This window comes from Balaenoptera ricei, chromosome 7, assembly GCF_028023285.1.
Source record: "Balaenoptera ricei isolate mBalRic1 chromosome 7, mBalRic1.hap2, whole genome shotgun sequence".
Classification (NCBI taxonomy): domain Eukaryota; kingdom Metazoa; phylum Chordata; class Mammalia; order Artiodactyla; family Balaenopteridae; genus Balaenoptera; species Balaenoptera ricei.
Window position 1 is genome coordinate 87362451 of NC_082645.1, and position 17231 is coordinate 87379681.

Sequence of the window (17231 nt, forward strand, 5' to 3'; positions counted from 1 at the left end):
GACAAATGTATAATGACGTATAATCATTATAGTATCATACGGAGTAGTATTAAGGCTTTTTAATCAGCAGGTATTCCTTTTGTAGTTCTTTCTTTTTAAATGAAAAAGGGAGTGGGGAGGGGAGCATATATTACTCCCTTTATACTTTATACTTTATAATATGATTGTAAAACTCATATGGAAGACATGATATGCTGTAATATCTAAAGTTAATATGAATTTGCAGTCTGTCATAGTACCTACTCTTTTATTGTTTGTGGGAAAAAACTAGAGGAAATGAATGTTTCTGTTCTTCAGGGTTCTGTTGTCAAATCTCTTGTCATTCTGTACCCTGTCCCTCTGATGTTATTTACTCAAATCTATCTCTAATCCAGAGCTTTTTCTTAATCTCTGGTTCCTAGTCTATAAATCTAATTGCCTGCTAGTTGAGGATGACCTGCAGATACCTCAAATACAGTATATATGAAAGTGAATTCGTATTTTGTCATCTATCTAATGTGCTGAAGCTGGAACCTGGTGTTACCTTTGACACTTTATTCATATACCCCTCATCTGAGCGATGCTGTATTCTGTTGACTCTACCTTTTTACTCTTTCTTTAATTCCATTTACTTCTCTCAATTTCTACTACCACTGGAAATAGTGTGAAGAGTTAGGACCTAGAGGCAGATTATCTAGATTAGAATCCCAGCTCCACCATTTATAGCTTCAGTTTCTTTAAAAACAGAGTGTACAGTCCAGCAGTTGCACTGTTGAGCATTTATTCCAGAGAAATTGAAATTTACATTCACACAAAAACCTATACCTGATTGTTCATAGCAGTTTTATTCCTATTAGTCAAAAACTGGAAACAACCCAAATGTTCTTCAACAGGTGAATGGTTAAACAAACTGGCACGTTTATACTATGCAGCAATAAAAAGAATGAGCTATTGATACATGCAGCAACTAGGATGGGTCTGAAGTGAAAAAAGCCACACTCAAAAGGTTACATACTGTATGATTTCCTTTATATAGCGCTCTTGAAATATCAAAATTATAGAGATGAAGAGCAGAGTAATGTTTGGCCAGGAGTTAAGGATCAGGGAGAAGGGAGTGGGTGGTTACACGGGAGCCTCTCGGTGATAGAATAGTTCTGTATCTTGATTGTGATGGTAGTTACACATATCTACATCTGTTATAAAATTGTGTAGAACTACACACACATGCACAGACAAATGAGTGCTTGTAAAACTGGTGATATCTGAGTAACCCTCTGTGGACTATACCAATGTCAGTTTCCTGATCTTGATATTTTACTATAGTTATGCAAGATGTTACAATTGGGGGAAACTGGGCAAAGGATACATGGGACCTCCTGGCATGTAGTTTGGGAACTTCTTATGAGTCTGTAATTATTTCAAAATAAAAAGTTTTTTAAAAGGGTTGTATTAAGGATTAAATGAGCAAATACATATGAGTTTCTAGTTATAGTACTTGCTTTGTTCATCATAAATACATAATACCTCTACTATATATAAAATAGGTAACCAACAAGGACCTACTGTATAGCATAGGGAACTATACTCAATATCGTAATAACATATAATGCAAAAATATCTGAAAAAGAATATATATGTATATATACACACACATATATAAACTGAATAACTTTGCTGTATACCTGAAACTAACACAACTTTGTAAATCAACTATACTTCAATAAAAATAAAAATTAAAAAAAAAGTCACCAAGGTGACATTCTATTAAAACAAATAAAATAAATATATAATGCAAATAATAGTAGCAGCAGCAGCAGTAGTAATGATAGTCTGGCCTTCTAACCTCTTACTAGGCCTCTCACTAGAACTATTCCAGCAGTATTCATATTGGTCACTCTGCCCTCATAGGTCTTTCCTCCCTGTGGTCCACTCTACAGTGTAACCAGAGTTCTCTTTCTAAAGTGCCTATTACATATTTTTCACTTCATACAAAATTTTTTAATGGCTCCCCATTGTATTTTCATACATTAATTTCTTTTTTTTCAATCGTAGTGGAAAGAAGCATTGGAGTCGATATGGCTTCCAGGGTGCTATAACATATGAATTAAAGTTAAAAACAGAAAAATCTCAAGCGATTGTTCTCACCTTCAAGAAGCTGTTATTTTAAGTGTTATCTTAAAGTTTATTTGATAGTGCTGCCTGAAACACTACTGCAAAATTAAATGACTCAGGACAAAAAGATTTATTGTTATTTTTAATGATTCTGTAGGTTGGCTAAATTGTTCCTTTATTGGTTTCACTTGGCTGTCTCATGTAGCTGAATCCACCTGGAGGGTTGACTGAGTTAGAAGGTCCAAGATACCTGCACTCACATGTTTGCACATGGTGCTGGCTGTCCATTAAGGTGCTTCAGTTCTTCTCAGTGTGGCTTCTCATCCTCTGGTAGGCTAGTCTGGCATCCTTACTTACATGGCATTCTCAGGGTAGCATTCTAAAAAGGTGAAGGTGGAAGCTGTAAGGCTGCAAGGCCTCTTTGAGGATTAGGCTTTGAAACTATATAACAGCCCTTCCACCATATTCTGATGATCAAAGCAACTCACCAAGCTAGCCCAAATTCAAGGGAGTGGAGAAATGGAAAAGGACCTTTGTCGCATACAATTCAGGCTGCTATAATAAAGTACCATAGACTGGGTGGTTTAAACAACAAACTTCTATTTCTCACAGTTCTTGAACTTGGGAAGTCCAAGATCAAGGTGCCAGAAAATTTTGTGTCAACTAGGGACCCACTTCCTATTTCCGAGATGGCTACATTCTCATTGTGTTATAACATGTGAGAGAGCTCTCTGGGGATCTCTTTTATTTTTTTTTTTTTTAAATTTTTATTTATTTATTTATTTATTTATTTATGGCTGTGTTGGGTCTTTTGTTTCTGTGCGAGGACTTTCTCCAGTTGCGGCAAGTGGGGGGCCACTCTTCATCGCGGTGCGCGGGCCTCTCACTATCGCGGCCTCTCTCGTTGCGGAGCACAGGCTCCAGACGCGCAGGCTCAGTAATTGTGGCTCACGGGCCCAGTTGCTCCGCGGCATGTGGGATCCTCCCAGACCAGGGCTCGAACCCGTGCCCCCTGCATTGGCAGGCAGACTCTCAACCACTGCGCCACCAGGGAAGCCCGGGATCTCTTTTATAAGGTCACTAATCCCATTCATGAGAGCACTACCCTCATGACCTAATCACCTCCCAAAGGCCCCACCTCCTAATACCATCACACTGGGGGTTAGCATTTCAGTATATGAATTTTGGGGAGACACAAAAATTCAGTCTATAACAATAGTCCACAGAGAGATCAGATTATTTTCTATTTTCTTAATGTAAGGATGAACAACAGTCCAAAAAATGACACAGTCACTATAAGAATTTGAAAATTTTTGCTGAGATCTAACAAATAAAAGTAAAAACACAAGTACCAAAGACATTAAATAGCAAGCCAAGACGGACAGGTTCAAAATCTTCATGAAGTAGAATAATGTGCATAATATGTGGGAGAATCAACCTTATCTAACTGTTGTGCTACAGTAGTGTTTCCTGAAAACTTGAAGGAGGTTAATCTGTAGAAAGTTCACTGGGTTTTTATTTGAGCAGGTTTTAAACAGCTGATTTAACATCTTCCATTAAACTGTTTATTTTTCCTAACCTCTCATTTTCATATAATTTGGTTTTGGCCAGTCACAGTAAGCCACATTACTTTTCTAGAACATAACTCCCAAGTGTTGGCAAGAAATTATAGTACTGCATTATGAAATCTTGTCAGTGTACTGAACTATTATAAACACCCCTCTGTCTGAACTGTAATGGTGGTGCACCTTCACAGAGTAGATTCTTTGGTCAGTCTTGCTTCCTACATCCCCACCACCCCAATTTCAGTGGAATATCCTAAACACTTTATTATTAGCATTAAATTGAAGCATAACTGAGATGGCTTGTTGGCATCTTAGACCATAAATTTGTTCCTGCAGTCTCTTTCTTACCTTATCAGGTAGGAATTGTGTTTGGCTGCTAGAAACAGAGATAAGAAATAACCGTTGCTTAAATAAGATAGTAGTTCATTTCTTTGTCTTGTAAAAACAAATTCAGAAATAGTCTTAAGACTGGTATGGCAACCCCATAGACTTGTCAAGGACCCAGCCTCCTTCTCTCTTGCCTTTGCCAACCTTAGCATGTGGTTTCTATTCTGAAGATCACAGAATGGTTGCTGGATATCCAACTATCACATCCATGATCTAGGCAGAAGGAAGGAGGAAGAAAGGCAGAGGACAAAAGGGGCATACCTTCCATCTTTTAAGAAAACTTTCTAGGGACTTCCCTGGAAGTCCAGTGGTTAGGACTCCATGCTTTCACTGCCGTGGGCCCGAGTTCAATCCCTGGTTGGGGAATTAAGATCCTGCAAGCCACATGTGGATGACAAAAAAAAAGAAGGAAAGAAGCCTTTCTAGAATTCCCTACACAGTATTTCGTCTGATCTCATTGACCAGAACTTAGTCATTTGGCCATACTTAGCTATAAGTCAGGGTCAGAAATGGCTTTAGCTGATTGTATAGACTAGATCATTGGGGGTGGAGGTGTGGATCTCTATCGGATGGGAACTAGTAGTCTTTGCCATACTTGCTGCCTGTCTCCTCTGCTGAGTCTGCCGCTGACTGACTGCTTGTTGCTGTTAGGCCCTTCACTCAATAGTCATGAACTAAGTGCTAACTGTGCTAAGCCCTGTCCCAGGAACTGGGAATACAGATACATCTGAGACGTCCTCCCAGTCCTGGAGAAGTTATGGATCTTACAGTTTTCCTGCCCAACCCCCCCCACCAGGCAGTCACATCTCTCTCTAGGTATCGGTGGTAGGTATTGTTGATTTCTTCTGGTCTTTGGCTTGCCTTTTTACTCTCTCAGTTTCTTTTGATGACAGGTTTGCTACAGTCCGATTTATCGTTGTTGTTGTTATGGTTATGGTTAGTGCTTTTTGTGTTTGCTTAAAAAATATTTGCCTGCTTCAAGGACACAAAGATGTTTTGCTATGGTTTTTTGTTTGTTTACTTTCACATTTAGACCTGCATTCTATTTGGAATTTACTTTTGTTGAGTTGTGTAAAGTTAGAGATCATGATACACTCATTATTTTCTATAGGGATATCCAGTTGACCCAGTGTCTTTTATTTAAAAGAATGTCTTTTCCCAACTGCACTGCAATTTGCCTTTGTCATAAATAGTCTTATTTGTGTGTGACTTTCTAGGCTCTATTTTTTCATTGGTAAGTTTTAGTTACTATACTTGTACAGTTAATTACTATGGCTTTATAACAGGTCTTAATATTTTACAGTATAGTCCTCCAATTTTTGTTGTTTTTCAAGGTTGCTTTGACTATTCTTGGCTCCTTGTAGTTCCCTAGAGATTTCAGAATCAGCTTGTCAATTTCTCTTTAAAAAGAGAAGAGGGGGATTTTGATTATGATAGCTTTGAAACTAGAAATCAATTGGGGGAGAATTGACATTTTTACTATGAGTCTCCAACCTGTGAACATGGTATGTCCTTCAATTTATTTAGACCCTTAAATTCTCTCAAAAATGTTTTCTTGTTTTCAGTGTAGTGGTCTTGCACATCTTTTGTTAGATTTCTTTCTTTTTTAAAAAAATGCTGTTGGAAGTTGTGTTTTTATTTTCTTTAATTTATTTATTTGATTATTTTATTTTATTTACTTATTGTTTTTGGCTGTGTTGGGTCTTCGCTGCTGTGCACGGTCTTTTCTCTGGTTGCGGTGAGCGGCGGCCACTCTTCGTTGTGGTGCGTGGGCTTCTCATTGTGGTGGCTTCTCTTGTTGCAGAGCACAGGCTCTAGGCGCGTGGGCTCCAGTAGTTGTGGCACATGGGCTCAGTAGTTGTGGCTCGTGGGCTGTAGAGCACAGACTCAGTAGTTGTGGTGCATGGGCTCAGTTGCTCCACAGCATATGGGATCTTCCCAGACCAGGGCTTGAACCTGTGTCCCCTGCATTAGCAGGCGAATTGTTAACCACTGTGCCACCAGGGAAGCCTGAAGTTGTGTTTTTACAAAACACTAGTTTACAGAAATATAATTGATTTTTATATATTAGCCTTTTATCCAGAAACCTAGATAAATTCACTTATTAATTCTAATAATTAGTCTGCAGAATCTTCTGAATTTTCTTGGTACATATTCATATTGTCTATTAATAATAATATCATCTCTAAATAATGACCTTTTTTCTTTTCTGGTTATTATTCTTATATCTTTTTCTTGACTTGCTATAGTAGCTAGGTCCTCCAGCACAGTGTTGAATAGAAGTGGTGATAATGGTTATCTCTTTCTTCTTCTTTTTTTTTGGCGGCACTCGGTGAAATGTGGGATCTTAGTTCCCTGACCAGGGATCAAACCCGCGCCCCCTGCAGTGGAAGCGTGGAGTCTTAACCACTGGACCTCTAGTGAAGTCCCTCTTTCTTGTTTTCAACCTCAGAAAGTAAGTTTTCAATATTTTATCATTGACTGTGACACTTGTACAACCTTGGTGGTGTTTCCTCCTTAACTTTTTGGAAAAATCCACTGGTGAAACCATCTGCACTTGAGATTTTCTTTATGGAAAGATTTTTAATAATAGATTACATCTCTTTAATATCCATGACGCTGTATGGATATTCTGTGTCTTTCAGTGTTGGTTATTTGTATTTTTCAAGAAATGTGTTCATTTCATGCTAAGTGTCACATTTATTGGCATAAAGTTTATCATAACTTCTTTTTGATGTCTAAAAATTTCATAGTATTTTGTGTTTTCTCTAATGAGTATTACTAGGGGTTTGTCAATTTTATTAATCTTTTCAAAGAACCAACTTTTTTTTTTAATATTTTATAATTTATTTGGCTGCGTCAGGTCTTAGTTGTGGCACGCGGGGTCTTTGTTGCGGCATGCAGGATCTTCTGTTGCGGTGCGCGCGGGCTTCTCTCTGGTTGTGGCGCTCAGGCTCTAGAGCGCACAGGCTTAGTTGCCCCGTGGCCTGTGGGATCTTAGTTCCTTGACCAGGGATCGAACCCACATCCACTGCATTGGAAGGCGGATTCTTAACCATTGGACCACCAGGGAAGTCCCAAAGAACCAACTTTTGACTTTGTTGATTTTTTCCCTCTATTGTGTGCTTGTTTTCTGTTTCACTCATTTGCTATCTTCTCTGACCTCTAGAGATAGATATCTGTCAATAGATAAAACCACTGATTTTTTTTTTTCAGCCTCTCTGCTAATATAGGCAATCTTAGCTTTGCAAGGTACCAGGTTAACTGAAACTCCTAAATGCATATAGGAACTATGTCTTTGCTTAATACATGCAAAGTAAGAACTTTCTACATATGAAATAAGGCTACAGCTACATCCCACAAGCTTTAATATATCTTTCTTAGCATTGAGTTAGGCATTTTTACTAATTTTGGTTGTTTTTTGGGTTTTTTTGGCTGCGCTGTGCAGCATGTGGGATCTTAGTTTCCCGACCAGGGATCAAATCTGTGCCTCCTGCATTGGGAGTGTGGAGTCTTAACCACTAGACTGCCAGGGAAGTCCCTAATTTTGGTTTTAATATCTTCTTTTGACCCATAGATTATTTAGAAGTATAACTTAAAATTTCCAGGTAGTTGGGGTTTTTTTTAGGTTTTTATTTATTAATTGTTGTTAATGATCTCTAGGTTACTTTGGTTGTGGTTAAAGAACATACTCTGAATGGCTCGGTTTTCCTGTCATTTGCACTGTTGAGTTTTCTTGTTTTGTTTTGGCTTCTTCCTTAATTGAGAGCCTAGTATCTGTATCCTTAGCCTTGAAAGACTGTCAGAGACAGTCTTCCCAGCATAGCTCTCAAGTCTGCCTGCCTGCACTGCTTCAAAATCTGGTGATTGTCTTGGTGGTTCCAAATTCCCAAGGTACAAAAAGACAGTCTCCTTGACACCAGCTGCCCCTTCCCAGAGTGTCACCAATTTCTTGTGTATCTTTCTAGAGACTAATAGAGAAAACTTGCTAGTCCTTTTCAAGTTTTTTCCCCACTGCAGAACTTCTCATGAAATAAAAATCCCATGGGATAGCCCAGTATATACGAGATGGTTGGAGTAGGAGGTCCTGACACATCTTCAGTTTGGAAAACATTGGAGACTTTACAATGATAATGTCATTTAACTCCGAGAGAATATTATTGCAGTATTCTTTGTATTAAAAAATGTTTTGTTAATGAACATATTTTAAAATGCTAATTTTCTTCTGGTGTTTTAGCTTTTAAAGTTGTGATAAGTTTTGAATCAAAGAAGTAGAGTATAATGTGGTCAGCAACTACATGATAATAGTTATTACTTTATGAGAAAAGTATACTTTTATCAATTTGAAAATGATTTTTAATAATGTTTGTGCCAAAAGTTCAAGTAACAGCATTTTCTATGTTCTTTCTCAAAATGATAAAATTTTCAGTCTGTGAAACTCATCCGAAATTATAATGTAGCCATTGATACTTATTTAAGCTTGGTTTTATAGTGAATATTAAAATTTTAATGATCGTTGCATGTGTGTGTGTGTATGTGTGTGTGAGATCACTGTAATATGTTTCAAAAGTTGGATTCATAGAATTTTTGGCTGGAAAGTACTTATTTTTGTAGATTTTTCAGGTGATGCTCCAGAAAATTTAACTTACTCGAAGTCTTTACAGATATTTAATGGTAAATTTGAAACTAAAACTCAGACTTCTTTTTTCCAAATCTAATGTTTTCTAAAATAGGTTTGATAATGGTACATAAGTATAGCCTAGTTATTATAGAAAACTTAAAAATAATCCCAATTATTTTTAAAATTAGATAAACTATATTATAAATGCCTTTTCAAAATTGTTCTTTCTCCTTTATATTACATTCTTGAGGATATTCTCTCTCACTGTTTCACAGTTTTTCGTTTTCATTTTTTATAGAGTTGGAAAACATTTAAGTCTCAACAAATGAATCCCACACTTGAACTCTGCCGCATTCCTGTGCCACCTCCTCCATTGGAACACTGATCTTAGAACAGAGGTAAAATTATAGAATTTAACTTTTTAAAGGATAAAGAATGAAGTTCCCATAGTTAGACATGTTAGAATTTTTGGTAATTTTTGGTGGGTAGCTTCTATATATTAAGCAGTTTTACCTAGGAGAATAGTCACATCTTAATTATTGCCTTTGAATTTTACTTTTGAAAGTGTTTCCTTTTTAATAGTTGTGTCTTTTAACTTTTTTGTTACCTAAATTTTACAGCTCTTGAATTACTGAGTTTACTCAGCATAATTGTATTATCTAGCTACATCTAGATTAGAGCTGATCATAGAATTTCTTTGATAATGTCTGTGTTCTACATCTGTGCTGTCCAATATGGGAGACGCTAGCCACATGTAGCTACTAAGTGCTTGAAATGTGGCTAGTGAAACTAAGGAATTGATTTTTTTCTTTTTAATACAATGTTAGGGTTTTTTTTTTCAATTTTTTGGCTGTGCCACGTGGCTTATGGGATCTTAGTTCCCCAATCAGGGATTGAACCCAGGCCCCCTGCAGTGGAAACGCAGTCTTAACCACTGGCCCACCAGGGAATTCCCAGGAATTTATTTTTAAATTTTATTTTTTTTTAATTAATTAAAACTAACTGGACAGTGCAGCTCTAGTTTTTTCCTTAGGGAATTTGGTATTTACAATACAGTAATAGCACATGTTAAGTGCTTTGTTTCTGACTGATACCTTGAAATATCTAGATAGTTGTTGACCTAGTTTGAAAATTTGCAGTAGCATAGCCATTTTTTTACTGTCATATGTTGCCCTGATAATTGTATAGGTTTGTTTATACAATAATTTTGGTCCATTAGAAACCCTTGAGAGCAGTTATCATAATTTTGCTCACTGATGTGTTAATTTATTTAATCTTTTAAAAAAAAAAACTTTGACATAGGTACTTATATTATCCCCATTTTATAAATGAGGGATTTGAGGCCACAGGTTAGGTAAGTAACTTTCCCAAGGAAACACAACTTGTAGGTCATGGAGGTGGAATTCGAACTCAGGCAGTCTAGAGCAAGAGCCTGTACTCTTTTTCTTTTTTTTTTTAACATCTTTATTGGAGTATAATTGCTTTACAATGGTGTGTTACTTTCTGCTTTATAACAAAGTGAATCAGTTATACATATATGTATGTTCCCATATCTCTTCCCTCTTGCGTCTCCCTCCCTCCCACCCTCCCCAGCCCACCCCCCCAGGCAGTCACAAAGCACAGAGCTGACCTCCTTGCGCTATGCGGTTGCTCCCCACTAGCTATCTATTTTACATTTGGTAGTGTATATATGTCCATGCCACTCTCTCACCCTGTCACATCTTACCCCTCCCTCTCCCCATATCCTCAAGTCCATTCCCTAGTAGGTCTGTGTCTTTATTCCCGTCTTGCCACTAGGTTCTTCATGACCTTTTTTTTTTTTTCCTTAGATTCCATATATATGTGTTAACATACTGTATTTGTTTTTCTCTTTCTGACTTACTTCACTCTGTATGACAGACTCTAACTCCATCCACCTCACTACAAATACTTCCATTTCGTTTCTTTTTATGGCTGAGTAATATTCCATTGTATGTATGTGCCACATCTTCTTTATCCATTCATCCGATGATGGACACTTAGGTTGCTTCCATGTCCTGGCTATTGTAAATAGAGCTGCAATGAACATTTTGGTACATGACTTTTTTTTTTTTTTTTTTTTTTAAAGAAAATTTTTTTAATTCAAAGTAAAAAAACAAACAGAAGTTATAACTACAAATGAGTCTATAATGGTAAGTCATACACATATTGCACTGATGTAATTATAACATTAGGCGTTCCAGATTACAGCTTTGGGTAGTGTTTTCAGAACCTGCAGTGCTGTCTTCAGCATGACCCAAGTAGTGGCAAATCTTTATTCCTCGAGGTCAACTGGGTTTGATTTTTCAAAACAGTCAAAACTCACTTGGAGTCAAAGCTGTTGAGTAAATTTCTATAAATTTATTTCCTTTTTTAAAAAAGAGACAATGCAACATAGCAGTTAAGAGTACTGACTTTTAGAGAAATCTGGATCCTGACACTTGCTGATGTGTGATCTTGAATACAAAACAGTCTACTTGAGCCTCAATTTCTTTATGCATCAGAAGGGACTAACAAGCAACAAGGATATACTCCATAGCACAGGGATATATAGCCATTATTTTGTAATAACTCTAAATGGAGTATAATCTATAAAAATATTGAATCACCATGGTGTACACCTGAAACTACTATAACGTTGTAAATCAACTATACTTCAATAAAAAATAAGGGGGGGGCTAGCAGTCTATCTGATGGGTGTGGCTGGTAAATGAGATAATGTAACTGAAGCTATTATATCTTTAACTTTTATTATTATGACTAAGGAAGGAGAATGACTTTTTTTTTTTTTCCAAAAATCAAATTGTGTAATAAGAATGGATATACATATACTCATTACACACACAGTATGTATATATACTCTATAGATATATGTATACTCTTATTTTTAAAAATCATAGATATCTGTATACTCTTATTTTTAAAAATCATTTGTATACTCCAAAATGCATACATAGCCTAGACAATCAGATCAGTGATCTAAGGTTGTATGGCAGTTCTCTTCATCCAGAGGGCACTACTGCTTGTTTTTTTTTTTGGATTTTTTTTTTTTTTTAATTCAGACAGAAAGTCACAAAAATTATACTCATCCTCATCAGTTCACTCAGTCCCATGTAATTAAATTTTTTTTTTCATCTTGATCTTTTGTTAGCACTTTTATGAGTTCATCAGTTTTTCATTAGAGTTCTGAAAATGCTTATTCATTCAGTTCAGCAGTACAGTCAGTTACCAGAAACCTGTACTTGTCAGAGTCTTTTCCATGAATTTCTTAAAGATGAAACCCTTTTATAGGAACATATTTGCAAAAGCATCAGAGTACACACAGAACTGTCTGTAAATGACAAAAGACTTAAAAATGACCACAGTTAAAAATTTGATGAAAGTTCATAACAATGCAGTTGACAAGAAAATTAGTTATTTCTGAGATATACATTTTAAGGTAATAACTAGGATTATGACTTATAACATTATACCAGAACATACAAGATTTTTAGAAATTTCATGTAATGTCTGAAACATTTATATTAACATATTTCCATACAAATAACCCAATGAAAGTTTAGTATTAGTTGTTCTGTTTGTTTGTTTTTTTATACTGCAGGTTCCTATTAGGCATCAATTTTATACACATCAGTGTATACATGTCAATCCCAATCGCCCAATTCAGCACAACACCATCCCCACCCCACCGCAGTTTTCCCCCCTTGGTGTCCATATGTCCTTTCTCTACATCTGTGTCTCAACCTCTGCCCTGCAAACTGGCTCATCTGTACCATTTTTCTAGGTTCCACATACATGCGTTAATATACGATATTTGTTTTTCTCTTTCTGACTTACTTCACTCTGTATGACAGTCTCTAGATCCATCCACGTCTCAACAAATGACTCAATTTCGTTCCTTTTTATGGCTGAGTAATATTCCATTGTATATATGTACCACAACTTCTTTATCCATTCGTCTGTTGATGGGCATTTAGGTTGCTTCCATGACCTGGCTATTGTAAATAGTGCTGCAATGAACATTCGGGTACATGTGTCTTTTTGAATTACGGTTTTCTCTGGGTATATGCCCAGTAGTGGGATTGCTGGGTCATATGGTAATTCTATTTTTAGTTTTTTAAGGAACCTCCATATTGTTCTCCATAGTGGCTGTATCAATTTACATTCCCTCCAACAGTGCAAGAGTGTTCCCTTTTCTCCACACCCTCTCCAGCATTTCTTGTTTCTAGATTTTTTGATGATGGCCATTCTGACCGGTGTGAGATGATATCTCATTGTAGTTTTGATTTGCATTTCTCTAATGATTAATGATGTTGAGCATTCTTTCATGTATCTGTTGGCAATCTGTATATCTTCTTTGGAGAAATGTCTATTTAGGTCTTCTGCCCATTTTTGGATTGGGTTGTTTGTTTTTTTGTTATTGAGCTGCATGAGCTGCTTGTAAATCTTGAAGATTAATCCTTTGTCAGTTGCTTCATTTGCAAATATTTTCTCCCATTCTGAGGGTTGTCTTTTGGTCTTGTTTATGGTTTCCTTTGCTGTGCAAAAGCTTTTATGTTTCATTAACCATTAGGCCATACTGCCTGTTATATACTGTTTCTCTCTAAATTGACAATTCCTAAAAAAGAATATATATGCTGACTATCAGCTAAGACACAATTTCTACCAGTGTTGTTAATGGAGAACCTACTGTACTTGTGCAAGTACTGTGAGTTTGCTTCCTGGCAAGTAGTTATTGACCTCTTTCAGATCATGTTCCAGCACTTTATTATTTTTTTCATTATGTTTTATTCAGGGCTTGCTAATAAAGGTTGCCATTACCATGGTCACCCAAAAGATAATCATTTTCTGTGATATCCTCTTTATTTTGTTTCATACTCTGGAAGTGAGGCAATATGGGCCTGAATTGATCTGCATGCTAGAATATCAACTTGACTTTTGCCTTTAAATATAGCTTTTAAACTAAAAATAGAACTACCATACGACCTAGCAATCCCACTGCTGGGCATATACCCTGAGAAAACAGTAATTCAAAAAGAGTCATGTACCACAATGTTCATTGCAGCTCTGTTTACAGTAGCCAGGACATGGAAGCAACCTAAGTGTCCATCAACAGATGAATGGATAAAGATGTGGCACATATATACAATGGACTATTACTCAGCCATAAAAAGAAACGAAATGGAGTTATTTGTAGTGAGGTGGATGGAGTTAGAGTCTGTCATACAGAGTGAAGTAAGTCCGAAAGAAAAACAAATACTGTATACTAACACATATATATGGAATCTAAAAAAAAAAAAAAGGTTCTGAAGAACCTAGGGGCAGGACAGGAATAAAGACGCACATGTAGAGAATGGACTTGAGGACATAGGGAGGGGGAAGGGTAAGCTGGGACGAAGTGAGAGAGTGGCATGGACTTACATATACTACCAAATGTAAAATAGATAGCTAGTGGGAAGCAGCCGCATAGCACAGGGAGATCAGCAAGATCAGCTCCGTGCTTTATGACCCCCTAGAGGGGTGGGATAGGGAGGGTGGGAGGGAGACGCAAGAGGGAGGAGATATGGGGATATATGTATATGTATAGCTGATTCACTTTGTTATAAAGCAGAAACTAACACACCATTGTAAAACAATTATACTCCAATAAAGATGTTAAAATAAATAAACAAATAAAATAAATAAATACAGCTTTTATACATCAGATGATGGGATGGGTGTAACAATAGAAGAAATGATTTTCAGAATTCCATATTGTCTGTTTAAATAAAAAGAGGGCTTGCTGTATGTTTATAACTGTGTTCATAGCTACCTCTAAATACTAAAAGATGCTGATTCTAGTTAAAAAACATATATTTAAAAAATTTCTCTGTAACTAGTACTGTTCTGTTTTCCAAATGAAGGTACTAAAATATATTTATAGGATTTTAGATTTAGAAAGTAATTTATCATTGTAGTGACGTGTAGTGACCTGTAGTGACCGCTTAAGCCCAAAGGGTTTAAGCGATTTGTCCAAGGTCATACAAGCTATGTGGTTCATTGATTCAATGAATATACATTAAGTACCTGTCATATGTCTAGATACCATAATATACTTGTTAGCATTGAGTCCATAGTGAGCCCTCAAATGCTAGCAGAACAGAAAAGGACCCTGTTCTCATGGAATTTGTGACCTGATGGGAAAGATAGACAATAAGTAATAAGGTTTAATATATAAGGTATAAAATCCAAAACCCTGGGAAGGAAATGAACCATATTTGTTGGAATGGAAAATACTGGAGAAGGGAGAAAGGGCTCCTTTTTAGATAAAGTGGTCAAGAAAGGCCTGCTGAGATGAACAGGATTGGAAGGAGCCAGTTATTTAAATAGCGATTGTAGGACAGCATTCTAGGCTGGAACAGTCCACACAGAATCCCTGGGGTGAAGGTGTTCCTGAAGCTCTTGAGAAACTGAAATGAGAATATGGCCAGAACATAGGAAGCTGTGGTGGGGGAGAAGTATGAGCTATAAGAAAGGGACCACGTTACATTTTTCAACCATAGATTTTATTTTATTTTATTTTTTTAAGCAAGGGGTTTTTAAAAATTTTATTTTATATATTTATTTATTTATTTTTGGCTGCCTTGGGTCTTCGTTGCTGCGCACGGGCTTTCTCTAGTTACGGGGAGCTGGGGCTACTCTCCGTTGCCATGCTCGGACTTCTCATTGCAGTGGCTTCTCTTGTCGCGGAGCACGGGCTCTAGGCGCGCAGTCTACAGTAGTTGTGGCACGTGGGCTCAGTAGTTGTGGCATGCAGGCTCAGTAGTTGTGGTGCACGGGCTTAGTTGCTCCACAGCATGTGGGATCTTCCCAGACCAGGGCTCGAACCCGTGTCCCCTGCATTGGCAGGCGGATTCTTAACCACTGTGCCACCAGGGAAGCCCAAGGATAATTTTTAAGTCATATGTGATTATATGAATATGCTTATGCTCTTATCCTTTAAACATTTTGTTTCATTTTAATAAAGGATTGTGTCTTACTTCCTACTTAAATTTGTTAATAAATTACTGTCTTAAAATTAGTATCATGGGCTTCCCTGGTGGTGCAGTGGTTGAGAATCTGCCTGCCAATGCAGGGGACACGGGTTCGAGCCCTGGTCTGGGAAGATCCCACATGCCGCGGAGCAACTAGGCCCGTGAGCCACAACTACTGAGCCTGCGCGTCTGGAGCCTGTGCTCCGCAACAAGAGAGGCCACGATAGTGAGAGGCCCGCGCATCGCGATGAAGAGTGGCCCCCGCTTGCCACAACTAGAGAAAGCCCTTGCACAGAAACGAAGACCCAACACAGCCAAAAAAATAAATAAATTAAAATTAAAAAAAAAAAAGATTAAAAAAAAATTAGTATCATAAAATTGGGGAAATATGTTAGTGTTTTGGTTATAATTATTATTAACACCACTATGTTCTTCTATCTAAAGTTAATTAACTTGCAGTCATTTAAAAAATGGTATTGGTAGAAACTAAAGTGATTTGATGTGCCAAATTTGTGGTTATAGGAGAGATCATACAGGAATTTAAAATAAGAAATTTAACCTGGATGTGATCCTTTTTTTTTTTCAACTGAAAGGTGGTCATCAGGATTACTTGGGAAACTTTTTCAAAATATATATTCCGGGCCCTATATCAGATAGGGATTCTGATGCAGTATATATCACATTTAAAAATTTTGTGTTTCTTTCAAAAAATTATGTTTGGTTTTCTTTTTTATTTTAAGAGCTGTGCTGATGTTTTTTGTAAAGAATTTGAAAAACTTTTTTGATTAATTGTACTTGCTTTTTCTTATCCCTTTCTATAATGTAGTCAACATTTAAAACATCTTCTAATCCATTGTAGTTAGTAAAAAGATAACTTATTAGTTTATAAATTTTTCCTAAAACATAGAAATCTTAATTTAAGCCATTTTCAGTATTTTAAATATTTATCTAAAAACTTGTTTGTTTTGATTTTTTTTAAATGTGTTTATTTTTATGTGTGTAACAACAGCTAGTTTGAAATAATGAAAAAGAATCACAGTCGCAGCAGGAAAATATAAACTTTTAACCCTTGAACAACACTGGTTTGAACTGTGCAGATCCATTTATACTCAGATTTCTTTTCAATAAATATCAATACATGCAGTGCTACACAATGCATGGTTGGTTGAATCTGCTGATAGGGAGGGCCAGCTCTGGGACTTGAGTATTGTTGGATTTTGGTATCTGCAATGGGTCTGGAAACAGTTGTCCACAGAAGATTATACTTAGGAATCAGCTTAATTTGAATGTGTTGATCTATATGAAGAAAACACAAAATTTATACAGACATATAAAAGATTTTTATTAAAAAAAATTTATTTATTTGGCTGCGCCAGGTCTTCATTGCGACACGCAGGATCTTTTAGTTGTGGCACGTGGGATCTAGTTCCCTGACCAGGAATCAAACCCGGGCCCCCTGCATTGGGAGCGTGGAGTCTTAACCACTGGATCACCAGGGAGTTCCTAAAAGAAGATTTTTAATAAAGAGCAGTGCCA

At 36.7% G+C, this 17231-nt stretch overlaps 1 protein-coding gene across 3 annotated transcripts in view; it reads left to right on the forward strand.

Moving 5' to 3' along the window:
- HYCC2 (hyccin PI4KA lipid kinase complex subunit 2) overlaps nucleotides 1-17231 on the forward strand; it is a 71415-nt gene that overhangs the window by 4558 nt on the left and 49626 nt on the right. For 2 of the 3 annotated variants that reach the window (XM_059928464.1, XM_059928466.1), the window contains exon 3: nucleotides 8963-9062. The gene's annotated coding sequence lies outside the window, so the exon portion shown is untranslated. Of the gene's footprint in view, nucleotides 1-6394; nucleotides 6499-8962; nucleotides 9063-17231 lie in introns of all 3 variants that reach the window. The other variant, XM_059928465.1, reaches the window with a different exon arrangement.